General features: G+C 41.1%; 1 long non-coding RNA gene across 1 annotated transcript; it reads right to left on the minus strand.

Moving 5' to 3' along the window:
• Positions 1–3,710: 3,710 nt before the first annotated feature.
• LOC125484750 lies at positions 3,711–9,478 on the minus strand. The gene is made up of 2 exons (XR_007263565.1): positions 9,305–9,478; positions 3,711–4,748 (listed from the first exon to the last, which is right to left on the minus strand). It is a non-coding gene; the product is annotated as an uncharacterized LOC125484750 (long non-coding RNA).
• Between the last annotated feature and the right edge of the window lie 125 nt (positions 9,479–9,603).

The following is a 9,603-nucleotide window of genomic DNA, read 5'->3' on the forward strand; positions in this document are numbered from 1 at the left end:
AACCCAAATCAGACTGAGAATGCATAAAATGTTAGATTATTGTATCAAATTTAAACTAAGTAAACTGAATTTGGGGGCAATTTCGTTCCATTACTATTGCTTGTAATTTCTTTGCACAAAGCTCCCAAAAGTGCATAAAATATCAAGGCTTACTTTGAGATTGACCTGGAGGCCACAGAAATGAAATGAGCCACACTAGTACAATGGGAAGTTGTTGTTCCAATTTTGGGATTAAGATACTGGGGAATTTTTTTTTTAAAAAGAACTCACACCCTCATCTTTAAACAAGCATTTGACATTTACTGTTTGTTACACCTACAGCTTGATATTTCACTCAACTATTTCAATATAAATATGTTGGGTAGCATCTATAATGGGTAGCTAATCTGCCATCCCAATTTTCATGTTGCTGAAAACAGAGGCATAAATACAAGCATCAGCATGACCAGGACAATACAGGCAGGCTACAATTTCAGAAGATCAGATACAACAGAAAAGGATACTGACTGGTCGGCAAGTCAACTCCGATTAGCTGAGATATTACCATACAGAAAGTAATGGAAAACTGTAGGCTCCCCAAGTCTTTGGGCAATTTTAAAAAAGATGCAAGGTTTGAACACATTCTTTTTGTTTGCATAGAGCCATTCCCTCTGTATGAATCTGTATCAAATCCAGCAAGCAAAAACAGCCATGTTATAATGTGAAGGCGTTACATTTTGGTACGAGGATAGGACTTAGAGTTAATGGTGGGGTCCTGGGGGTGTTGTAGAACAGAGACCTAGGGGCTTCAGGTACATAGTTCATTGAAAGTTGCATCACAGGTAGACAGATCAGTAAAGACAACATTTGGCATACTTGCCTTCATTGCTCAGACTATTGAGTGTAGGAGTGAGGACATCATGTTGAGGTTGTACAGGATGCTGGTGAGCCACTTTTGGAATACTGTATACTGTTCTGGTCACCCTGTCATAGGAAGGATATTATTAAATTGGGGAGGGTACAGAAAAGATTTACAAGGATGTTACCAAGACTGGAGGGTTTAGCTCTAAGGAGCGGCTAGATAAGCTAGCACATTTTCCAGGAGCATAGGAGGTTGTAGGGTGACCTTATAGAGGTTTATAAAATCATGAAGGCATGGATACAGTGAATTGCAAAGGACTTTTCCCAAGGGTTAGGGACTTCAAAACCAAAGGGCATAATTTTAAGGTGAGAGGCGAAAGATTTAAAAGGGATACGTGGGGCAATATTTTCACACAAAAGGTGGTTCGTATGTTGAATGAACTGCCAGAGGAAGCGGTAGATGCAAGCACAATACCAACATTTGAGAGAGATTTGGACACGAATAGGAAAGATTTAGAAGGATATGGGCCAAATTCAGGCAAATGGGACTAGTTTGGGAAACTTGGTCGGCATGGACGAGTTGGATTGAAGGGCCTGTTTCCGTGCTGTATAACTCTATGAGCACAACTGTTTATCTGCAGCTACTAGACACTCAGAATTAAAACAAGGAACAAAAACAAAGTTGCTGGAGAAGCTGAGGAAGGGTCACCAGACCCGAAACGTTAACTTTGTTTTATCCTTCACAGATGCTGCCAGACCTGCTGAGCTTCTCCATCAACTTTGTTTTTGTTCCCGATTTACAGCATCCACAGTTCTTTCGGTTTTTATTTAGACACTCAGAATTGTTCAGCAAGTGCTACTCAATCACATCTAACAGTTGGTGCTTTGTTTTGGGTTTTGTAAGTGCAGGCTGGTCGAGTATGGTCTGTATTCTACCTACTACGAATAATTGAAAGAACATGCTGTTTGATTCGATCAGCCAGTCACTAGGATATATAACCAATTACCTGACATCATTCTGGCTGAAGTCGTACACGACATTGCTCAATAGTGTGGTAAATCCTTTTGAACTGATGTCAGCATCCTGTCAGTGAAAAGACAAGACTTGGGCAGTCACTGCATTGTAACAATAAAACCTAATTCTAACAGCAAGAAATAGCTTGCTCAAAATTTGTTCAAATGTTTTTTTTATTTCCACATTAACTTGAAGACGACTGGACAGTTGTTAGCTTGGAAGGAGTGATCCTTGGCCCATTTCCACATGCCATTTTTATGCTTGTAAGACAAATTAGAAAATCATCCACATTATTTGGTCAGAATAAAGGGAACTTTGTCCTGCATGCTTCTACCTAATGTCAGTACCCAATTCACATCCTAATGCACAAATTAGAAACTCTTTCTGGGAGGGACTTATTCTTCAACCACGTACTATTATTATTAATACAAGGCATGTTTCCTGATCCTGTTTCATCTCATTGTCGCCAGGATCAGATTCCTTACCTTAACCCTTTGCTGAAATTCCACTTCTACACATTTCAAATCCCAAATTACCATTGCATTTTTGGAATTCATCTGAACAGTGTTAACTTTCGCATCTGAATCAATTGTCATTCAGAAAGTAAGGAGGCATGGGATTCGGGGAAATTTGGCTGTCTGTATACAAAACTGGCTGTCCAATAGAAGACAGAGGGTGGTAGACGATGGAAAGTATTCAGCCTGGAGCTTGGTGACCAGTGGTGTTCCACAGGGATCTGTTCTGGGACCTCTGCTCTTTGTGATCTTTATAAATGACTTGGATGAGGAAGTGGAAGGGTAGGTTAGTAAGTTTACCGATGACACTAAGGTTGGACGAGTTGTGGAAAGCATGGAGGGCTGTTTTAGGTTGCAACGGGACATTGACAGGATGCAGAGCTGGGCAAAAAAGTGGCAGATGGAATTCAACCCAGAAAAGTGTGAAGTAATTCATTTTGGAAAGTCGAAGTTGAATGCAGAATACAGGGTTAATGGCAGGATTCTCGGCAGTGTGGAGGAACAGAGGGATCTTGGGGTCCATATCCATAGATCCCTCAAAGTTTCTACCCAAGTTGATAGGGTTGTAAAGAAGGCGTATGGTGTGTTGGCTTTCATTGGCAGAGGAAATGGAGTTTAAATGCCGCGAGGTTATGCTGCAGCTCTATAAAACCCTGGTTAGACCACACTTGGAATATTGTGTTCAGTTCTGGTCGCCTCATTTTTGGGAAGGTTGTGGAAGCTCTAGACAGGATGCAGAGGAGATTTACCAGGATGCTGCCTGGACTGGAGGGCAGGCCTTATGAGGAAAGGTTGAGGGAGCTAGGGCCTTTTTCATTGGAGCAAAGAAGGATGAGAGGTGACTTGATAGAGGTTGTCAAGATGCTGAGAGGCATAGATAGAGTGGATAGTTAGAGACTTTTTCCCAGGGCGGAAATGGCTATTATGAGGGGGCATAATTTTGAGGTGATTGGAGGAAGGTATAGGGGAGATGTCAGAGATAGGTTCTTCACACAGAGAGTGGTGGGCGTGTGGAATGTGCTGCCGGCATTGGTAGTGCAGTCAGATACTTTAGAGACTTTTAAGCGACTCTTGGATAGGCACATGGATGATAGTATAATGTAGGGTATGCAGGGTAGTTTGATCGGAGTAGGTCAGCACAACATCGTGGGCTGAAGGGCCTGTGCTGTGCTGTACTGTTCATATGTTCTATGAATGTTCAAATACACATCCCTTTGTGTTACCAGAAGCAACCACGTTTTGTAACTCCTGGCAAATTTATGAATGAAATTTTAAGGAAATACATTTTATGAGGTCTAAGGATATAATCTATCATTTAATCAAACCACAAGAGGAACAAATATAATCATTTTCTAATTTATTACTTGCAGGGATGAGGAGTCAGTATCCAGAAATTACAACCACAATATTGTCGATTCTGGGGCAGGTTATGTATGTATATGCTGTCCAGGTACATTATATATACACAAAGAAAAGGAAGACTCAATTTGATTGCTTTTGACTATGGTTTCAAATTCCACTGACATTCGAGTACTATGTACAGTACAGTAATGTCAGCATCTCCTGACAGCAATGTATCTCACAGAGTGGAAGAGTACAAAATTATTGTTAAATCAACCCAAGACAAGAGGGCTGCATTACTAGTACAATAGCCATAATGATGAATATGACAATTCACCAAAGCCTGCACTTCAGGATTATGCTATGTATAAACTGCTTTCATCCAAGAACAGAAATATAATCCATTTGTACTGCATATATTCACAAGTCTTAAACAAAAAAAAAAAAAATCCCTGTTTATAACAGAACTGGAAATTTATCTCGGACACATCAATAATGCATGTGCATCAGAAAAAAAATTACATTTTCAGTTCAAAAAAGTATCAATATAAAGGAAGCAAAAATGTTAAATATTATTATGTATTTTCCAAACATTAGCAACTTTTAAAAATCAATACTTCTATACTTAATAATTTACAGTGAAAACCTTAAATGTTTCAGCAGCACGTGAAAGTCAAGGTTAAAATGTTTGTGTATTCCAGTCCAGGTTAGGCATCTGAGTTGCATTGATGGCAGTCTTCCCATTTGTTTACAGAGATTGTTGAAGTAGAATGTGCTGATGAAGGAACAGAGGCAGATTCGCTGTACTGCATGTGTGCGCACACTGTGCGCTCCAGACATATACACAGGCGAATATGCAATCCAGTCAGAAAACTAATGTCCTGAGGTTTCTTGCAGCAAATTGGAGTGATTGTGATCTGTTGTACCATTCTTTATGTGAAAGAGTGCGAGGTCCTGAATGTACTGTACAAATTATTGAAACTCTAAGTACTCATCAAGTCCATGCAAGGCTTGCTGAGGATTAAGGAGATGTCATTCTGAAATGAAAACAGAAAAACAAATCAAATTAGGATGTTTCCATTGCTTAAAATTAGAGAATATGCAACACAGCCAGCTTATAATATAAACTAAAGCAAAACACTGCATGTAATGGAAATCTGAAATAACAACATAAAATGCTGAAATACTCTAACAGCTCAGTCAACGTCGGTGGAGAGTGGATCAGAGTAAACATTTCAGGTCAATAGCCTATCGCCCGATGCTGACTGATGTGCTGAGTATTTCCATACTTTCTGTTTTCATATCTTATACATGAACAAAGTTCTGCATGCCAATTGCTTAAATGAAGCAAGCAGAAATAGAACCTTAGAAAAGATACAGCACAGAAAGGGGGCATTTGGCCCATCTTCTCCATGCTGACCCAATGCACCTAGATGCCCTTTTAATCCCATCTTCCTGGAAATGACCCATAGCCCTGCAGCTTACAGCATCTAAAGGTGCAGATCCAGGTTATTTTAAAAAGGATTTAGGGTCTCTGCCTCCACCAGCTCGGGCAGTGAATTCCATACACGCACTACCTTCTGTGAAAAAACGTTTTTTCCACACATCCCCTCTAATCCTTCTGCCACTTAGCTTGAATCTATGATCCCTGGTTTTTGAACTCTCTGCCAAGGGAAATAGGTTCCTCCTGTCCGCTCTATTTCTACCCCTCACAATTTTGTATACCTCAATCATGTCACCCCTTAGCCTTTTCTGTTCCAAGGAAAACAACCCCAACCTCTCCAATATCTCCTCGTAGCTACAACTGTCCAGCTCTAGAAACATTCTAGTCAAAAACAGAAGTTGCTGGCAAAGCTCAGCAGGTCTGGCAGCATCTGTGAAAAAAAATCAGAGTTAATGTTTCAGGTCCAGTGACCGTTCCTCAACATTCTGATCAATCTTCTCTGCACTCTCTCCAGAGCAATTACATCCTTCCTGTAAAGCCCCAGTGATGGCCTCACCAGTGTCTTAAGACCATGAGACATAAGACATAGCTGCAGAAATTAGGCCATTCGGCCCATCGAGTCTGCTCTACCATTCAATCATGGCTGATAAGTTCCTCAACCCCATTCTCTTGCTTTCTCCTGTAACCCTTGATGATCAAGAACCTATCTATCTCAGTCTTAAATGTACTCAATCACCTGGCCTCCACAGCCTTCTGTGGCAGTGAATTCCATAGACTCACCACTCTCTGGCTGAAGAAGTTTCTCCTTATCTCCGTTCTAAAAGGTCTTCCCTTTGCTCTAAGGCTGTGCCCTCGGGTCCTAGTCTCTTCTACCAATGGAAGCATCTTCCCAACATCCACTCTGTCCAGGCCATTCAGTATTTTTATGTCCTATACAGTTTCATGTTCATATCCCTACTTTTACATTTGATCCTTCTGCCAATGAAAGAGAGCATTCCATATGCCTTCTTTACAACCTTATCTACCTGTACAGCGACCTTTAGGGATCTGTGCACTTGCACACCAAGGTCTCTCACTTCATCTACCCCTCTCAGTATATTCCCATTTACTGTGTATTCACTTTTACTGTTTGACCTCCTTAAATGTATTCCCTCACTACACTTATCAAATATCCTTATCACTTCTTTGAATAATCCAATCAAATTTGTAAGGCATAACCTTAACAAAACCATGCTATCTCTGACTAGACCATGCCTTTCTAAGTGACAGCTTATCTGATCACTCAGGATTGATTCTAACAATTTGCCCACTACAGATTAACTGGCCTATAATTGTTTGGCATTCCTTTGTACCTTTTTTAAACAATGGAACAACATTTGCATTTCTCAAGCACCTCACCTGTGTCTAGAGAAGATTGGAAAAGAATCCTCAGAGAATCTGCTATTTCCTCCCTGTCTTCCTCCAAGATCCTAGGGAACAATCCATCTGGCACTGGTAACTTATCCATTTTCAAAAATTCCAGCTCCTTTAACACTTCCTCTCTTAACAGTTATTTTGTCCAATATTTCACACTGCTCCTCGTAGATTACTATATCCAAATCATCCCTTTCCTTTGTGACTATAGAGACAAAGAATTCACTAAAAATTCTTGCCATAGCCTCTGCATCTTCACACAAGTACCCTTCTTCATTTCCGATAGATCCCACTTTTTCCTTGAAAATGTTTTTGCTCCTTATATACTGATTAAACATCTTTAGGGTTTCCTTTGTCTTGCTTGCTAATGTTTTTTCATGCCCTCTCTTTGATTTTCTTATTCTTTTTTAACTTGATCCCTGCACTTTCTATACTCCTCTAGGCTGTCTTCAGTGTTAAGTTTTGTTGTGAATATCATAAGTTTTCTTTCTGTTTATGTGTAATCTTCTCCTGTATTTTTCCTCGAACAACCATGGGAGTCTAGATTTGGCAATACTATTCTTATTTTTGATGGGACATGTCTGTTTCGTGCCTGAAGGATCTCACTTTTTAGTGCCTCCCACTGGTTTATCCGTTGGCAGTCTTGTCTAGTCCACCTCAGCCGAATCACTTGCAAACTATACAGGCAGCTCGTACCATACAAAGTACATCATAAGGTCAGAAGTGGGGATGTTCGCCGATGATTGTGCAATGTTCAGCACCATTCGTGACTCCTCAGATACTGAAGCAGTCCATGTTCACATGCAACAAGATCTGGACAACATCCAGGCTTGGGCTGACAAGTGGCAAGTGACATTCGTGCCACACAAATGCCAGGCTATGACCATCACCAATAAGAGACAATCTAACCACTATCCCTTGACATTCAATGGTATCACCATCACTGAATCCCCCACTATCAACATCCTGGGGGTTACCATTAACCAGAAACTCAACTGGACTCACCACATTAACACAGGGGCTACAAGAGCAGGCCAGAAGCTGGGAATACTGTGGCGAATAATTCATCTCCTGACTCCTCAAAGTCTGTCCACCATCTACAAGGCACAAGTCAGGAGTGTGAAGGAATACTCTCCACTTGCCTGGATGAGTGCAGCCCCAACAACACTCAACAAGCTTGACACCATCCAGGACAGAGCAGCCACTTGATTGGCACCACATCCACAAGCATCCACTCCCTCCATCACCGACGCTCAGTAGCAGCAGTGTGTACTATCTACAAGATGCACTGCAGAAATTCACCAAAGATCCTCAGGCAGCACCTTCCAAACCCACAACCACTTCCATCTAGAAGTACAAGGGCAGCAGATATATGGGAACACCACCACCTCCAAGACACTCACCATCCTAACTTGGAAATATATTGCCGTTCCTTCACTGTCGCTGGGTCAAAATCCTGGATTTCCCTTCCTAAGGGCATTGTGGGTCAACCCACAGCAGGAGGAATGCAGTAGTTCAAGAAGGCAGCTCACAACCACCTTCTCGAGGGCAACTAGGGATGGGCAAGAAATGCTGGGCCCAGCCAGCGATGCCCACATCCCACAAAATGAATAGAAAAAAAACCATCAGGGTAGCAGAACAGAGTGGAGAATGTAATGTTACAGCTGCAGAGAAGGTGCAGAGCGAGACAGATCAGAATTAACATTTGAGAGGTCCATTCAAAAGCCTGATAACAGCAGAGAAGAAGCTGTTTTTGAATCTGTCTGTACATGTATTTAAACTTTTAAATCTTCCGCCCGATGGAAAAGAGTGGAAGAGAGCAAAGTCGGGGTTGGAGGGGTCTTTGATTATGTTGGTCGCTTTCCTGAGACAGCAGAAAGTATAGATGGAGTCATTGAAAGGAAGGCTGGCTTGCATGATCGACTGGGCTGTGTTCACGACTATCTGTAGTCTCTTGAGGTCTATGAAAATCACTTCTCATTTTTGCAAAATTTTCATTCCGCCAATTTAAAATTTTTACTCCTGATTTATCCCTGCCCTTTTTCGTAATAATACTAAATCTAACCGAATTATAACTAACTCTGATATGGCTGCCATTGTCACTTCACCCACTTGCCCATCTTCATTTCTCAAAACTAAATCCAGAATTATGTCTCCTCATGTTGGGCTTGTCACGTATTGTTTAACAAATTTTCCTCGTACATGAATTTTACACCCTTAATGCTTGTTATATTGTTTGAAATCCAGTTGAAATTGGGTTAGTTAAAGTCTCCTACTATTATTGTCCTCTTATTCCTACAGGCAGAAATTTATCCACATATGTCCCCTTCTGTCTTCTATGACACACTCAGTATCACTGTTGCTCCACAGTGAGTCCACCCACAGCTCCAGCTCTGATAAGCAATTAGCCAGTAGCTGGAGCTGGACACACTTCTTGCACATGTAGTCGTCGGGGACACTGGAAGCTTCCCTTATTTCCTACATCATGCAAGAGGAGCACACCATTGGTCTGACATCTCCTGTCATGACTCCTCTCTAGATTAAGCTAGTTACTCCCTTTAGGAGAATTACTTAAATAAGGGACTTTACTTCATTTCAAACACTTCTATTATAATCGAAAGTCTCTATGTAAGTAGTCAAACAAACATTGTAGATCACAGCAAACAAGTTGACAAACATATAAAGATGACTGAATTTTCTTGGCACCAAGATTTCATGCTTTTCTATATACTCAACGTATAAATCAAGTCATCGATCCTTTCTGCGGCAATGTGCTGTACTTGCAAGATGTACACTCTAAGTCAGTGCATAGGATTAAACAGGCGATACGGCTGTGTTGTTAAGAAAATGTGCGTCATTTTAAGACACATCCACGTGCAGCAGACTGTGTATGGGTTTGCAAATGATGTGGCCACCTGAAAAACGAATGAACAGAGAAGCTACCTTCAGGCTTGAAATTGTAACATTTGCCAACTTATCATAGAGTCATACAGCATGGAAACAGACCCTTTGGTCCAACCAATCCATGCTGAACG

The sequence above is a fragment of the Rhincodon typus genome, chromosome 13 (assembly GCF_021869965.1).
Source record: "Rhincodon typus isolate 14 chromosome 13, sRhiTyp1.1, whole genome shotgun sequence".
NCBI lineage: Eukaryota > Metazoa > Chordata > Chondrichthyes > Orectolobiformes > Rhincodontidae > Rhincodon > Rhincodon typus.